The sequence below is a fragment of the Bidens hawaiensis genome, unplaced genomic scaffold, assembly GCF_021521415.1.
Source record: "Bidens hawaiensis isolate Kalapana, Puna unplaced genomic scaffold, B.hawaiensis_p1.1 tig00037291_1, whole genome shotgun sequence".
NCBI lineage: Eukaryota > Viridiplantae > Streptophyta > Magnoliopsida > Asterales > Asteraceae > Bidens > Bidens hawaiensis.
The window spans coordinates 105,921-122,969 of record NW_027496520.1 but is presented as its reverse complement, the minus strand read 5'-3'; the positions used below and the strand labels follow the sequence as shown (position 1 = coordinate 122,969).

The 17,049-nt window shown below is 35.9% G+C and overlaps 1 pseudogene; it reads right to left on the bottom strand.

Annotated features, from left to right (window-relative positions):
- LOC143589267 (uncharacterized) overlaps positions 1-10,971 on the bottom strand; it is a 57,534-nt pseudogene extending 46,563 nt beyond the window's left edge.
- Between the last annotated feature and the right edge of the window lie 6,078 nt (positions 10,972-17,049).

The window sequence follows — 17,049 nt, the reverse complement described above, 5'->3', positions numbered from 1 at the left end:
CTGATTTGCAGTTACCGAGCTGTGTTAATGTGCTTTAGCTATTTAAGGTAGCTTGTCCTTGAGACCCTCGATGATACAAATCTCGTTTCGTCCTTCCAAGGGACCATGTTTCGTTCTACTTAACACTATTGTCTAAGATAACATTTATCACAACACAACAGTCATTCATAACCAAAATCAACTCATAACAGTTTCTTAGCATAATTAATTCAGACAACTCCAGTCTAACTTTAAAACAATACATAAAATACGCGTCAAGTCATTAATAAATCAAACACAGATTAAACTTATGGCTAGTAACTAGCCTTCTTGAACAGACTTTCTATGCATAACAAGGAAACTGTTAACCTCAAGCATTCTTCCCTGCTTCATGTCCTTCCTTTGGCTTCCTGAAATCCTTTGCTAGGTGTCCACGCCCTCCACAGTTGTGACACCTATGACGATCTTTGCACTCCCAAGAGGAATGTCCTTCTCTTCCACACCTGTAGCAAACACCTAATCCCATTCTGCACTCTCCCGGGTGTCTCTTCCCATATTTTTCACAAGTGGTGAACTCCTCCTGCCTTGCCTTCTTCCTACGTGGATCCACCTCATTGGCTTCATTTGGTTCTGGGGTTGGGTTCCTTTTCTTTGGTTCCATCTTCTCCTCTTCACAGATGGCAATGTCCTCATAAACCATCTCGGCCAATTCCACGGCCGAGTTAAATGTTGCGGGTTTACTAGCCTTAACCAAAGAGCGAACATTCCGAGGAAGTCCCCTTACGTAGCACTTGATCCTCTTAGCTTCGGTGTTCACCATGTCAGGTACCAACCTAGACATGCGGTTGAATTCAGTAGTATACTCCCGTTGTGTCATCTTTCCCGCTTTCAAGTTCAGAAACTTCATCTCCACTCTTTCAACTTCAATATCAGCGTAGAACCTCTTTATCACCAACTCCTTTAGATCATTCCATCTCACTGCCTTAACCTCTTCCTGACCCTTCCTCTGCTCAACCATCTCCCACCAATACATTGTTTCTTCACCGAATGATTGAGTAGCATAACCCACAGCTTGGTCGGGACGGCATTCGCTAATGCGGATAATTTTATCCATGGCGATTATCCATTGAAGAGTGGAGATTGTGTCTTCCAAACCAGTTAGCTTTGGCGGGTCACATCCTTTGAAGGACTTGTAGTTACACCCACCTCGGCCTCTCTTTCCATCATCAACTTTCACAGATCCAGCTTCATCCGAGTCACCCTTCTCTCCTTCACCATCTTTCTTACCATTTCCCCCTGACCCTTCAGCAGTTCTCCCATGGCTTCCAGCAGATCTCTCGGGATTCTACTTCTTCACAACAGCGGCTACAGCTTGAACAATGGCTGCTTGAATCGCAGGGTCAAGTTGAACCCCTTCGTTGTTGCTCGGGTTTCCTCCAGCTGCGCTTCCTTCGTCTCCGGTGTTGGAAGCTGCTTCTACCGATGGTTGTCGAACAATACGAGGCCTGCCTCGACGCCCAGTGCAACCTCCAGTGCCAACGACCTCTCTTGCGCCAGCCATCGTATTCTAAAAGGAAAAACACAAACGGTGTCTATTATGACACTCATCCTACCATTTAACATCATTGTCTAGTACGACGTTTTATCATACATAATTAATCATTCATAACCAAACTCAATATATTACACGTCATAGATAAGCATAAGTTTTAAACCTTAACACAAAACAAGTTCTTAGGCAATCATACTTAAAACGAAATTAAACTATTGTCTAAGCAATTATTCCTCCATCGAGCGCTCATCTTAGCAGTCTTCCTTGGCTTATATCCCTTTCGCGCCTCCCGCCTCCGTTCTCTTGCATTTCCTTTCCATGTGACCAGTTTTACCGCATCTGTAACACGCAGGCATTGCAGTGCATTCTGGAGCATAATGCCCCACCTCCCCACACTTGTAACAGGCATTCGATCCAAGCCTGCACTCTCCACCATGAGCTTTCCCACACTTATGACAAACGTTGGTACCCTTACCCCATTTGCACTCACCACCATGCATCTTTTCGCACACTTTGCATGTTTCCTTGGCCGCCATCTTTGGTGTCTTCTTCTCCGCATACTCCACGACATTTGCAGGCCGTTTGGTTCCTTTCGCCCCTCTCTTATTATCGTCAACTTTCTTACCATCTTCCCCTACCCTCTCAGTAGCCATTGCATGGCCTTCAGCAGACTTGACAGCACCAAATTTCTTTGCTGCAGCAGCCACAGCGTAGGAAATGGCACATTGAACAACATGATCCAGCTGATACCCTTCATCGCTGCTTGGTCCCTGTAGAATTTCACTTTTCTCCTTTCTCGTGGTAGTAACTGGTTCTTCAGAAGGTTCCCGGACAACACGTGGCCCACAAGGTCGTCCAGTGTGACCTCCCTTAACAACAAACCTTCTTGCTCCAGCCATCGTATTCTAAAGGGAAAACACAAACGTCATCACTCCAGGAATTATTTAGCACATGATTCGTAAAGTAAGTAGTTAATGACAGTGGCCAAGTGTAATTAACTATTTGCACTACTCCTCAGGTTCTACATACTTCCCTTTATGATTTCACTTATGCTAATTTCTACTTTAAACAGTTAATCAATCAACTAATTAATCCTATCCCTATCCTGTACATATCCTTCTTTTAATAATTAAGCTAAAGTTATCATGCATTAGGTGATCATACACTTTTACCTTTACCAGGCTTGCTTGAGTGACACATGGTTATCTTGAACTGGCATCTTCTTTATTTTATTACTTAAGTACCATTTTCTGTTCGAGTCTAAGCATGTAGGATGCTTAAATCTCTCGAACTTATGCTCTGATACCAACTTGTAAGGCCCCGTTCCCGGTGCCTCACTTTAACGTCGGATTTACTCATAAACACAGTTCTACAAGTCAGAGTTTATTAAAACTTTCACGGAATATAAAACTTTTATCGTTTATTACAAAACATTTTACCTTTTCTTTAAACCATAACATAAATCATCATATTAAAACATCATTTATTCCATTCTTCAAATGACAGCCGTTCGATTCATGCCATGTGCCAACCTCATGCTAGCTCTTTAGTCATATTCACCTGCGTGCATACTAAAAGTCAGCTACGCTGAGTGAGCTCTAGTTAATCAGGCGACATACAATACATACACATATCTTACATACATACATATCTTAACCTTGTATATATATCCATAAGAGGAACGCCACATAATATCTATTAAAAGAACTATTACTATTACCCCTACTATTTATATTCTCCATAGAAGGACACTCTATACATATATTCTCCATAGAAGGATCATCCTATATACTTCCATAGAAGGAACACTAAGCTTTCCATCAAAGGAACACTAGGCTTTCCATCAAAGGAACACTGGGATTTCCATTAAAGGAACACTATGTTTTCCATTTAAGGAACACTCTATATATTATCCGTAGAGGGAACTCTATATATAAGTTATCATTTAATATCCATATAAGGAGACAATCACTATTCTTGGCAATACATGCAATATCCGAAGATCGTTCACGTATCGACAAGCAATCACCCTTACATTACATACTATATTCATATCTTTATTTATAACCTGACAGTACGTTCAATATTCGAAGATCGTTCACGTACCGACAATCAATTATTCATATCTATCACATATATCATATATAGCATACACTAACCACTTAAGGTAAGTGTATTTACTAATCATGTCGAGTATGCACATAACCCCGAAAACATAACAAGGAAGTGGGGCTAGAAACTCACCTGAATCCTGCTACGTTCACCGATAGTAGTTAATCCTTTCTTTAGCTGGCACGGCTAACTGTATAACGATTACACATATCAATTAACTATTACTATCTATATCGCGTTCTAGTCTATTTACAACCCTCGACGACCGGGGGTCCGGGGGCAACCCCTGACAGCGGGGTTCTAGGGGCGGCAGCCCCTAGCGGGGTCCAAGGGGCAGAGCCCCTGGCTGGGGTTAAGCTGCCAGGTCAGCTTGGAAAATTTTATTGTCATTAACTGTCCTAACACATTTTTCATTAGGATTTTAATATTATTATCCAATTCGCTAACCCATTTGCTATAACGAAATAAGCCTAATTCGTTATCTAATTCGTTATATAACCTTCCTTAGTTCGTTATCCAGATTTGTCCCTTATTACCATCTGATTCGTCATCTCAAGACTTGATTCGCTATCTCAGCATAGCGAATGAGCCTCTAACGAATCACCACATTCGTTATCTTATTTAACGAATGAGTCTATAACGAATCACCAGATTCGTTATCTTATTTAACGAATGGGTGATTAACGAATTAAGGGCTGATTCGTTATCAATTCACACGAATGAGTCCCATTCGTTATGCACGCGTAAAGAATTGATCCACCATAACGAACTATCTACAGTTCTTATCCAGATCTTTGACTCTAGGGTCAAATTCAAAATTGATAAGAACAAGAACAGTCAAACTATATCAGATCTGCGATTAAACATTCATTTCTTAACGAAATATCATGATTTAGGTATCGTTGGAATCGTCTAAGCAGCGCCTACAAACCCTAACCATTCAATCATCCAAATGTTCGTGTTTATAGGGTGCGATTTAGGCATATATACGGGTTCTATTAGGTTAACAATTAACCCATCAAATGTTAATCAATTTCCATAAGATTTGTTGCTTTGGATTCGTTTATAACATACTAAAACAGATCTATGATTTCCCAAACCAAACCGAACCTATATGAACGATTTCTAAATATAAACGTACCTTAAACGAGTCGGTTTACGAACACGGTTAAACCTTGATGTTGTTTTGGTTCTTCACGACGATCTAGCACCAACGGGTTCGGGTTTCCACCTTCAAATCTTGGCTCGGGTTATAGGATGGTGTTTGTGTGTGTTTATCAAGGTGTAGGCTATGGTGTAGTGATAAAAATGGAAAGGATTAGGGTTTAAGGGTATTTATACTCCCTTAAGCCCATGGACCTAAGGCCCATCTTTCCTTTTTGGTCCATCTTTAATTCTATTAATCAAGCCCGCTACCCCGTAAGCTTTATTATCATATTATTATCATTATCCCACTAACTCGAATAATTCACCCAACGCAGGTATTAAATTAAGTATTATTCTAGGAATTTCGGGATGTTACAGGAATCTGAAGAGGCAGGGTCGCATTGTCGTCCTTCAACGATTTCAAACGAATCTAGCGTAGGACGATGAATTATGGCCTAAGGTTAGTGGGAACTAGGCTCTACGAGTGTGTGTATAAATAATTTATCTAAAAGGAATATTAAGATTCACAGAAAAGGCACTGGCGCAGCGCACGATTGATGATACAACAGGGGTCGTTGGGGCGGTCCTTCGAAATACTGTCGATGTTGTGAATCTTGATAAGAGTGTGTGATTATGCCATGTTACATATTTTGTACTAAATAATCGCTAGTAATATATATATATATATATATATATATATATAGATAAAACTGTAAACTTTACAACTTTATTTATTTATTTACCTATTATTATTATTATTATTTTCATTTTTATAAAAAAATAATATAATCATTCAATTGATTATACCTTTGCTTCGCGAGGAGGGAAAATCGTGTGTTTGAATATACGAGTTATAGTTTAGAAATTTTTACCCAAAATTTCTAATTCACTATAACCATTGGCTCTGATACCAACTTCTGTCACACCCTGAAAATCTTAATTTAAACAGCGGAAGACTTTGACCAAGTCATTCGGGTGGTGACAGACGCCGTTTCAGCCAATCACATTCAATAATAGATTTAAAATGAAAGTTGAACTTTATTTAACCATAAGAGTTATTACACGTGTCATATTACACGATTTTTATTCAGATTACAAGTTCAACATAAAGTCAACATTTTTCATTCAAACACACGCCACTATTTTCCAACGCTCTTCACGAAGCTTCAATACTTCATTTATTACCTGAAAAGCATATTAAAATATCGATCAACACAACGTGTTGGTGAGTTTCCCTTTATATCAAAATAGTCCATATATATATATATATATATATATATGAATCGAGAACATAATCCAAATAATCAAATCCGATATTAATTCGTGTGTAATCGTCACTACACCCCGAATTATATCCAAATATTCCGTGTATAATGATCTACCGCCATTATATCACAAATCCGTGTGTAATGATCTACCGTCATTACATCACAAAACAATAGGCATTTTATTTCTTAAACAAATCGAGCTGTTGTAGACGAGCAAATAATAAAAAAATACGTATGACTATCTCAGTTGATAACTCGAAACATACCATACTCAAAATATGCCCACTTTTAACCCAACGCGATTGGAAGTGGGGGGGCGTCACCCCGATAGATCTACCCATATTTTTGCGCCCTTACAAATTCGGTTAACAGTTATTTAGCCAACTAGATTCATCCCGCATTATACACCAATTTGTAAAATAAAATGCCTTTATAAAACAACAACGAAATCAATATGTAATAAAGAATATGCTTTTCCCCAAAACACAATTAAATATCGTTTTGAAAACATTTCCAGTTAAAAATCGAGGGGGGTCGATAGAGAAACTCACTGTCTTGTAGCTTTTCCAAAAATTCCGTGTCCTATATTAGAACACGTTTTGTTAATAAAAACTTGATTTTAGTTTTTATACAAAGCTCCTTTTTATTTTATAAGTCTTATTCTAGTATTCACATAAGCACATAAGCGAGTACACATAGTTCGGTTTTCCGTTAACTATTATTTAATTAATTAAGTTAATAAATAAACAATTAAAAATATAATAAAATATTTTAAGTTCCAGTTGCCGGAAATTTTTAAGAAAATATTAATCTTCTATTTTTCACCAAAATTGACGGTTTCGTCGGTTTTGTCGGTTTTGCCGGTTTTTATGGTTAAAATGTGTTATTTCAGTTTTTCGTTTAAAATGTAACTTATAAATTATGGAAAATACTTGTTACATAGATATTAGTCAAGTTTTACATGTTAACTTGTGAAAATATATTATTTTCATTTTTGTTACTATTTTCTTAAATTAGCAACTTTTTAACGTTTTCGTGTCGGTTTTCGCGACACGAACTGTTTAGTACTAAGTTTTATCATCTTGTCCTTTTATCATGTATTAACTTATGTTATACATGAGTATTTTAACACTATAGGGGCTGTTTTAAAACAGTCCCTAAAAGTTGTGTCGGTTTTGTTTAAAAAGCCGATTTTTCGACCGTTTAAGTTACCGACGTGTCAAATAAATTACACAAATATATAATAATCATCCTATGAACTAAACACACCTATAATAACATATAATTTACCATAAATTTCAGTGTTAACTATATATGTTCATAAGATACCTTAATCGAGCTTTTCGGTTCCAAGTTCGTATTTTGGATTACCTTAACAATGTTACTAGTTAAGCTTTTTATTTTTATATATACAATTATCTTTAAATATCTTTAAAAATCCAGATCTTTAAACTCTTTTCAAAGCTTCTAATAATCACAAAATATTTTACTTTTAAGAAAAGGTTTCTATTTCATTTTAGAAGAATCTTTGTGTTCATGATCCAAGTCTTTGTTCTTTTAAACAATTATCATGTTTTAGTTTTTAGATGATTCTATTCCTTTGTAACTAGTCACTTTTATGTCATTTCTATCTTTATAAACCTTTTAACCAATATTTCTAATCAAAGGATCATGGATTTTCATAAATTTTCAAGTGTTGTTTTAACAAAGTTTCTTATTTTAGTAACTTTTAATGTTTGTAATTCTAATTAATCTAATTATTCCACTTTGATTAGTTGCAATTCTAGATTTAATTAATTTGTTAGGGTTTCATACATCCTAAATAATCTATTCCATATTATTCTTTAAATTCACTTATTTAATAAAGTTTCTATCTTTAGTAAGGTGTTGTTTATTTAAACAATGAATTAACTAATTCAAGTTTCAAATTATACATCCTATCTTATTTTAAGTTTTTATTAATCACCTATTGATTTCATTCATTACAAGTATTTATATCAAAATTTAATTGTCACCTTTTCTTAGATTAAAGTTTTCTTGTTTAGCAATTTCAACAATTATCAAGTTTCAACTATCAAGTCTAACATGCAACCTATCTTACTTACATTTAAGTTATCCCACGACATCTTTTGATTCAAAAATGTGTTTAAAATATCTTAATTAAGTTAATACCAAAAATCCCCAATATTTGCAATTATGATCACATTCTTGTTTTATCAATCTCTAACAACACTTTTCAACAATCTAAAACCATATTAACAAGTTTATAAACAATATTTACTCCAAACTTAATTCTAACAACAAACCCTAGAATCAAACTCTTTCAAATTCACCAAAAGTTTCAAGAGTTTATTAACACTTAATATCAATTCCATTAATCAATATAGAGTCTTTAGGATGTATCTATGTGTGTATGTATTATTGAGTTTTGATCCTCTCATACATATATACATACACTCACGGCACACATACATATACATATACCACACATATTAACAATATTTCAAATCAAACTCAAGAACAATAATCCTTGTATATCTATAATCAATACTTAATTAACCATAATATAATACTTACTTGATTTCTTGAGATTGTTAAAAGATGAAAATGGTGAGTGATAGTAGTGTGTGTTTCCTAGCTTTAATCCTTCCTAATTTCTCCTTAATAGCTTAATCATTTCCTTGATCTTAACTTAAACCTCCATGTTTCTTGATTATGTGTATGTGTGTGTTGATTTTGAATTTGGGTTATGTGTGCAAAGAGGGTGTTTGGCTGTAGCTTTTAAGGAGAGAAAGAGAGGGATTGTGTGGTGAGGTGTTGGACAAGTGTGTGGTGTTGGAGTGTACAACACATGGGGTAATGATTAGAAATGACAAGTGTATGTACAACTCATCTAGGTAATGATGAGAACATGGTTTTAACTAAATCAATGGGTGGTGTGAGAGTGAGGTGTTTAGTTTTGATGGGGAAAGGATTGGGTTGGGTGGGTGTTTAAGCAATAATCTTAAGTTTCCGTTTTAACGTCTAACGAACTTTAGGTAATCAAACGAATCCCGTTTCTAATAATTTTTGTCAGACTTTGAACGAAATTGGATTCTTGATAATACAAGCCTAAGAAACTAATTTTCTGAAAAACTTGTTGTCGGGTCCTTACGGTGTCATCTACTCGCTTTCGATCACTTATTTCCAAATTTTCGCGATTCGAACCTTCAAAAATTAAGTTTATACATTGTCTCGACTACTTTAATATGTGATTTAATTTTTCGAGATCATTTAGCCCCTTTAGGGATTTATTTACTTTTTGACTCGTTACCCGAGGTTATTCCACGTCAGGCTCGTTTCGTGGCGATTTTTGCACTTTTTGAAACGTCTAGATCACTAATAAAGAATATTTTTCTCATAATGACGAAATTTTATTGCTAATCGAGATTATATTAGTCTCGGTTTAGGCTAATTTTTATCCGTGTGTCACACCCGGGGTTGCGGTGTCGTGTTCTATAATGTTGGGCCAGCTGTGATAAATGATTTCTTCCAAGTATCATGCCAAACCGACATCGTTTACCCGTCCTTTTCACAAATCGAACACTACTCGTTTTACACGAAATGAACCGACTAATCCATTTACTAGAAAGTTCATTAATTTATCAATAAACGTGACCCGTTCAATCATCCTACAAATTTTTATGCAAATCCGTACAAGAAAAGTAAACCTTTTTAACAAAATCGTACCTTTGAAGTTTATGTTCGAAATCACTCGATTAGACCAAAACCATATCAAACGAACTCGGAATTTAGTGATTCAAGCGACCACGGAACCATCTCGCCGAGATCTACCAGCGCCGCCTACTTCCTTTGCCGGAAGCCGCCGCTACAGTCACCGGAAAACTGAAACAGTTTCCGGAAAAACTCTATTTTTGTTGTTACATTTTCCTTAATAAGAACCAGACTTCTCAATCTCTGATCGGAGATCCAACTGATGGAAATCTTCATTTATATTCTAGGAACACTCTGTAAATATTTGATACCGATAGGACGATTAGATCTCCTGGAATCGTCGGGTCTTTATGGGTTGTTCTCTCAAAAACGGGAATTTGGGTTAAGGAGTTTGAAGGCTAGGATGGTTATGAATGGATGGTGGCTACATTTATAGGAATAGGGTAGGGTTTCATGTTTAACTTTTCATTTAATGACACTTATTCCCCTCATAGTTTAGATAATTACATTTATCTTCTATAATTTATTAAACCCAAATCATTTAAAATATCAAATGAAATATGGGATGTTACAAATAGAATAGAGTAGAGATGGAATGGATGGAGATGGAATGGAATAGGTTCTGGTGTAAAATGGATGGAGATGGAATGGAATAGGGTTTAAGGAATATTTATACTCCTAAAGCCCATGAACCTTAGACCTATCTTCCCTTTTAAATCCATAATTAATTCTCATCTATTTAGCATAGTATTCTTTTATCTTTATTATTACATTATTATTATTCTAATAACTCAATTTAAGTCTTCCAACATAAATATTATATTTTATTATTATTCTAGAAAATTCAGGATATTACAAAAACCATTAAACGAGGGTATTTCTTTTTTCTAAAAAGGACTGGCCGTCTTCCGATGTGTTTAATATTTATTCATGCAACTCCACACACACCTCCTTCAATTCCTTTATTCTTGATCGTTGCTACTGCTAGAATTTTTTTTCAAAATAGGAAATTTGATGTAGTGGAAATGGTTTCTAGGAGAGAGCTAGAGTGATAATGGTTTCTAGATGGTCCGTCATTTGAAATGCCGGATCTCTAATTAACTATAGGGTTGTCAGTTTTTGTCCGGTGAGTTAGAAAACTACCTGGTATTCCACCATTAAAAATGGCGGATGTGGCACATTTTTGTTGTGATTCGCCATTTGAAATGACAAGTGTTTTCTGGACATCCGCCATTTCAAATGGCAAGTGTGAGCAGTACTTGCCAGATTCGACAACTCTCAATATTTCATTTTTCTTTTTATATTTTGTATTGATATGTTTTTAATTTTATTATATATTTTTTTAAAAAGACTAATAATTCGCATTGTAAAACAATATGATTAACTATTAAAATAATTAAATTGTGACAATCGTCAATTTCAGGTTAACTCCGTTAACTCAACTCCGTCAATTCAAACTTAAGATCATTGAATCTATAACGCACACCTCATTACATTTAAACTAGGGTTTAAATGACGCTTAACACTTACTACATGTGTAGTCTTTCGGGAATCGCACCGAAACGCAAACGAGTTGACGCAAACAATTGGTGAATAAACGAAAAACGTCAAAACAATAATTATGGGATAATTATGTGTTAGACTTATGTGTTATGTGATAACATTGTTATAAACGTTAACTCAAGGTGCAAGAATTAGTTAATTAAGCTAGTAAAGTAACATTTGAAAGTTAAGGGACCAAAGTGTATTATATTATTATTATTAATATAAACCTAAAACCCTAACTCTCCTCTTCCTTTCTCTCCCAAACCGATGGCAGCCCCCCCCCCTTGCTTCCCCCTTGCGATCGGCCCTCATACACACACATACAATCAAGATTGTTCAAGTTGATTGAAGATTAAGGTGCTAGGAAGGTATAAACGACTATCCTATGCATCCTTTATACTTAATTTCGATTTTAATGGGTTAATTACAAACCCTAGATTCCGAAAATTTCATATATATTGTGTTCATATGATTTTTGTTTGAGTTAATGATGTATTGATGATGATTTGATAACTAGGATTGATATTGTTACATGTTAATTGTTGTGTCTTTGATTTTGAGATCAAATAAAACCCTAACCATGTATGTATGGTGTAATTGATGTGCATGGATAGTGGTTATGGTGTCTAGAGTGTCATATGAACGGATTATGGTCTATAGATGATTAATATGTTGAATTTTGTTGCAAACAGTTTCTGGACAGATTGTGTTGTTGATGTTCAATTGACTGTATCTGGGTGTAAATGTGAAAATTGGTTGAGAATATTGATACTACAGTAAACTAGTTTGAGTCTAGTTTCTAAAGAATATAAATTTTCAATTTTTGGACGTGTAAAAGTTAACCTTTATGATTTTACAAAAACGTTGTGCAAAGCTGAGTTGTTAGACCTGCTGTTAGGTTGTTTTGTAAATGTTATATCTCATGAACTACGAGACCAATTGGGTTGGTTCCACTTCTGGAAGTTGACTTGTTGAGTTAGGAACCTAACCCAAGTGGTCTTGCATTTGTTGGATTTTTCATTTAACGGGAATTTCAAATAACATTCTGTTGCGCATGAATTTGACTGTTATGAGCTTGCTGTAATGTTTTGATCATTATGAGAAATCTATGTGGAATAAAAATAAAATAAAATATGTTCTGGAAACCTAACACATGCATTCTTTTGTGATGATTTTTGGTAAATTAATTGAGATGCTATGATCGGTGGAATAGTACAATCTTTCAAGTAGAATTTCTGTCTCGGTGAAACTAGCTGCTGAATTTTGTGAAATTGCATGAAACATGATAATTGCTAGTTAATTGTTATGTTTTGACCAAATTGCCCCTGTGGGGAATACTTGCTATATAATTGTAGTGTTTTGACCAAATTGCCCTTGCGGGGAATAATTGCTAGTTAATTGTTATGTGTGACCAAATTGCCCTTACGGGGAGTAACTGCTAGTGATGTACATTATTAATACATGACACGTAAATAATTGCTCACACATGTAATGTATCACGAATGTACTTGTTAAAGTCACACACGATTCACAAACGAAACACGAAACACATTGTGTGCATAGGTATTATGTGCCGAGTCTAGAGACTCGATAATAGTTCCGACACTTAGAAAAATCTCTTTGTTGTTTTAGAACGCTAGATAGAGTTTTTCTGTGACGCGCATCCTTTGGTGATTTGTTTTGGGAATTCTTCGCAAACAGTGAGTTCATTTACCCCTCTAAACTGTTTTCAAACGCTTTTCACTTGGGGAGATAACATACTCCGAAAACGCATTTAAGATTTTGTTAGTATAAATTATATATCACTTGTAAAGACTAAGTGGCAAACACAATAACTAAAGTCCTTCATTCACATCGAACCGTTTAATATTGGATAATAGCGAGCCATTGTTGAGTAGTTCTACTGGGTTTGACAAACCCCACCCAAAGCTAAACTCGACTGGAGGTCGAGTGGGTGTAATCTTGGCTAAACACATACCATGGTCGGGATAGACCTGGTGGCAAGGCAAATGATAAACAGTCAGCTTCGGTTTCGAACACTTAGTAATACTTGTTTTATAGGCTAGCTACCTATAGATATATAATTGACATAACACTATCTGGTAACGCAAAACGCTAAACGCTTTATTTTATATAAACTTGTAAACTCACCAACCTTGTGTTGACACTTTTAGTATGTTATTCTCAGGTAGCCGAGGCGGGCGCGCGGTATAGGATCATGCATGGTTTCTGAACTGTCACACCCTCAAAATCCACTAACGGAGTTTTACCGTCAGAGGGTGTGAACTGGCAGGATCGGAATCATTAGTTATAATCAAACCAAAGAAAAAACGTTTAAATGTAAGTAAGTGCGGAAGCGTAAAACCTTAATTCAAAAGTTGCGTCACGCAGGACGACTTAAAACCAAATGTAACTGTTAAAATTAAGTTTGCAGAATAAAGATGTTTTCAATTAATGCATGCTCCTAAACCGCGCGCCCGCCTCGGCTACCTGAGAATAACATACTAAAAGTGTCAACACAAGGTTGGTGAGTTCACAAGTTAAATAAGATAAATCGTTTAGCGTTTTGCGTAACCTCGTTACGGCGTTTAAGTGTTGCGTAACCCCGTTACGACGTTTAAGTGTTGCGTAACCCCGTTACGACGTTTAAGTGTTGCGTAACCCCGTTACGACGTTTAAGTGTTGCGTAACCCCGTTACGACGTTTAAGTGTTGCGTAACCCCGTTACGACGTTTAAGTGTTGCATTACCAGATAGTGTTATGTCAAATTATATATCGATAGGTAGCTAATCTATACAACAAGTATCGCTAAGTGGTTCGCGACCGAAGCTGACTGTTTATCAAGTGCCCGTCACCAGGTCAATCCAGACCATGGTAAGTGTTAGCCAAAATTACACCCACTCAACCTCCAGTTGAGCTTAACGTCGGGTGGGGTTTGTCAAACCCAGTAGTACTACTCAACAGTGACTCGCTATTCCAAATATTAACCGGTCCGATGTGTGGGACTTCAAATGTTACGTTTGCCGCTTAGCCTTTACAAGTGATATATAATTTATAACAAAATCTTAAATATGCGTTTATCTCAGAAAATATGTTTATCGGAGTATGTTATCTCCCCCAAGTGAAAAACGTTTGAAAACAGTTCAAAGAGCGGGGTAAGTGAAACTCACTGTTTGCGAAGAATATCCCGATATAGATCACCAAGTGATGCGCGTCGTAGAAACTCTCTAGCGTTCTAAATAACAAAGAGATTTTCTAAGTATCGGTACGTTTAACGAGTCTCTAGACTCGGCACATAATACCTATGCACGTAACAGATTTCGTGTTTCGTTTGTGAATCGTGTGTGACTTAAACAAGTACAATTGTGATACGATACATGAGTGAGCAATTACTTTCGTGTCACGTACTAATAACATACTTTACTAGCAATTATCCCCGTAAGGGCATTTTGGTCAACAAACAAAGATTAACTAACCATTATTCCCCATAAGGGCAATTTGGTCAATTCATGGCAATCAATTTACAACTATTCCCCGCAAGGGTATTTTGGTCAAAAACAACAATTTTATAAAAACTATCATATTTCATGCATTTTTACACAACTCAGCAGCTAGTTTCATTATGACAGAATTTTTACTTGAAAGATTGCACTAGTTCACCGATCATAACGTCTCAATTAATTCACCAAAAATCACCACAGAAGCATACATATCTTAGGTTTCCAGAACATATTTTATCTTATTTTTATTCCACATATTTTTCTTATAATGACCAAAACATTACAGCAAACTCATATCAGTCAGATTCATGCGCAACAGAATGTTATTTGCAATTCCCGTTAAACGAAAAATCCAATAAATGCAAGACCACTTGGGTTTGGTTCCTAACTCAATGAGTCAACTTCCAGAAGTGGAACCAACCCAATTGGCCTCGTGGTTCATGAGATATAACATTTACAACTTAACCTAACAGCAGGTCTAGCAGCTCAGCTTTGCACCACGTTTTTGTAAAATCATAAAAGTACACTTATACTTGTCCAAAAATTTCAAACTTATACTTCATGAAAACTAGACTCAACCTAATTTACTGTAGTACCCACAATCTCAACCAATTTTCACGTTTACACTTCGTTACAGTCACTTGAACTTCGTACACACATTCTGTCCAGATTCTGTTCACATCAAAACTCAACAATTTCACTAGCCATGGATCACAAATAAGTCATATAACATGCTAGACACTAATACTACTATCCATGCATCTCAATTACACCATACATACAAGATTAGGGTTTGTGTTTTAACTCAAATCAAAGACAACAATGAATCATGCAATACTATCAAAACTAGTTATCAAATCATCACTAATACACCATCAAATAAACAAGAATCATATGAACACCATGCATAGGAAAAAGTCGGACCTAGGGTTTGCAAGTTATACCTTCAAAACACCAATACAAGAAAGAGGAAGGTAGGAGATGATTAGAAACGGGTGTAGGATGCTTCAATTGTGAAAACCCAAGATTAAAACCAAGTGTTTGGTGTGTGTTTGTGAGCCGATCGCACGGAGGGGGGGGTCTAGCTGCCGTCGGTTTTTGTGAGGGGAAGGAGAGGAGTTAGGGTTTGTGATAATGATATATTTATAGATATACAAGTTACACTCTAGTCCCTAAACTTCCAAATGTTATATCTCTAGCCTAAATAGTTGGTTCCTGTTTCTTGTTTAACATTCCACATAACAATCAAGTAACACACATATATCTAACACATAATTAACACATAATTATTGTTTTGACGTTTGTCGTTTGTTTATCAATCGTTTGCGTCAACTCGTTTGCGTTTCGGTGCAAATCCCGAAAGAATACACATGTAGTAAGTGTTAAGCGTCATTTAAACCCTAGTTTAAATGTAATGAAGTGTGCGTTATAGATTTAACGATCTTAAAGTTTGAATTGACGGAGTTGAGTTAACGGGGTTAACCTGAAATTGACGATTGTCACATCATTCCCATGTTAAAGAATTTTCGTCCCGAAAATTTGAGTCAAGTTGTAAGGCCCCGTTACCGGTAACCCTACTTTCGTGTTGGATTTACTCATAAACACAGTTCTAAATATCAAAGTTAATTAAAAACTTTACGCGGAATATAAAACTTTCATAAAACATTACATATCGATTCATAATCATGTCTTAAAACATTCCTCTTGTCTTTCAAAATCAAAACATAACTTATAAAACATATCAGATCTTCAGATGCCAGGCTTTAGTCTTCTGCCATGTGTCCTCCACTCAAGCCAGCTGTCTCAACCTACTCACCTGCGTGCATACTAAAAGTCAGCTACGCTGAGTGAGTTCTAGTTAATCATAAAATACCATACAATACCTTATTACATACATACGTACTTAACCTCATAACTTTCTTTCATACACACATAAGTACTCATGCCTTCATTCTTACTTACATACTTTCTTTCTTACTTACATACTTTCTTTACATTCATAATCATACGTTTTAAAGAGCCTTTCGCCCTATAACCTCACAGATATTATAAGGGTCTGGTCCCTAACATCACAGATATTATAAGGGTCTGGTCCCTAACATCACAGATATTATAAGGGTCTGGTCCCTAACATCACAGATATTATAAGGGTCTGGTCCCTAACATCACAGATATTATAAGGGTCTGGTCCCTAACATCACAGATATTATAAGGGTCTGGTCCCTAACATCAC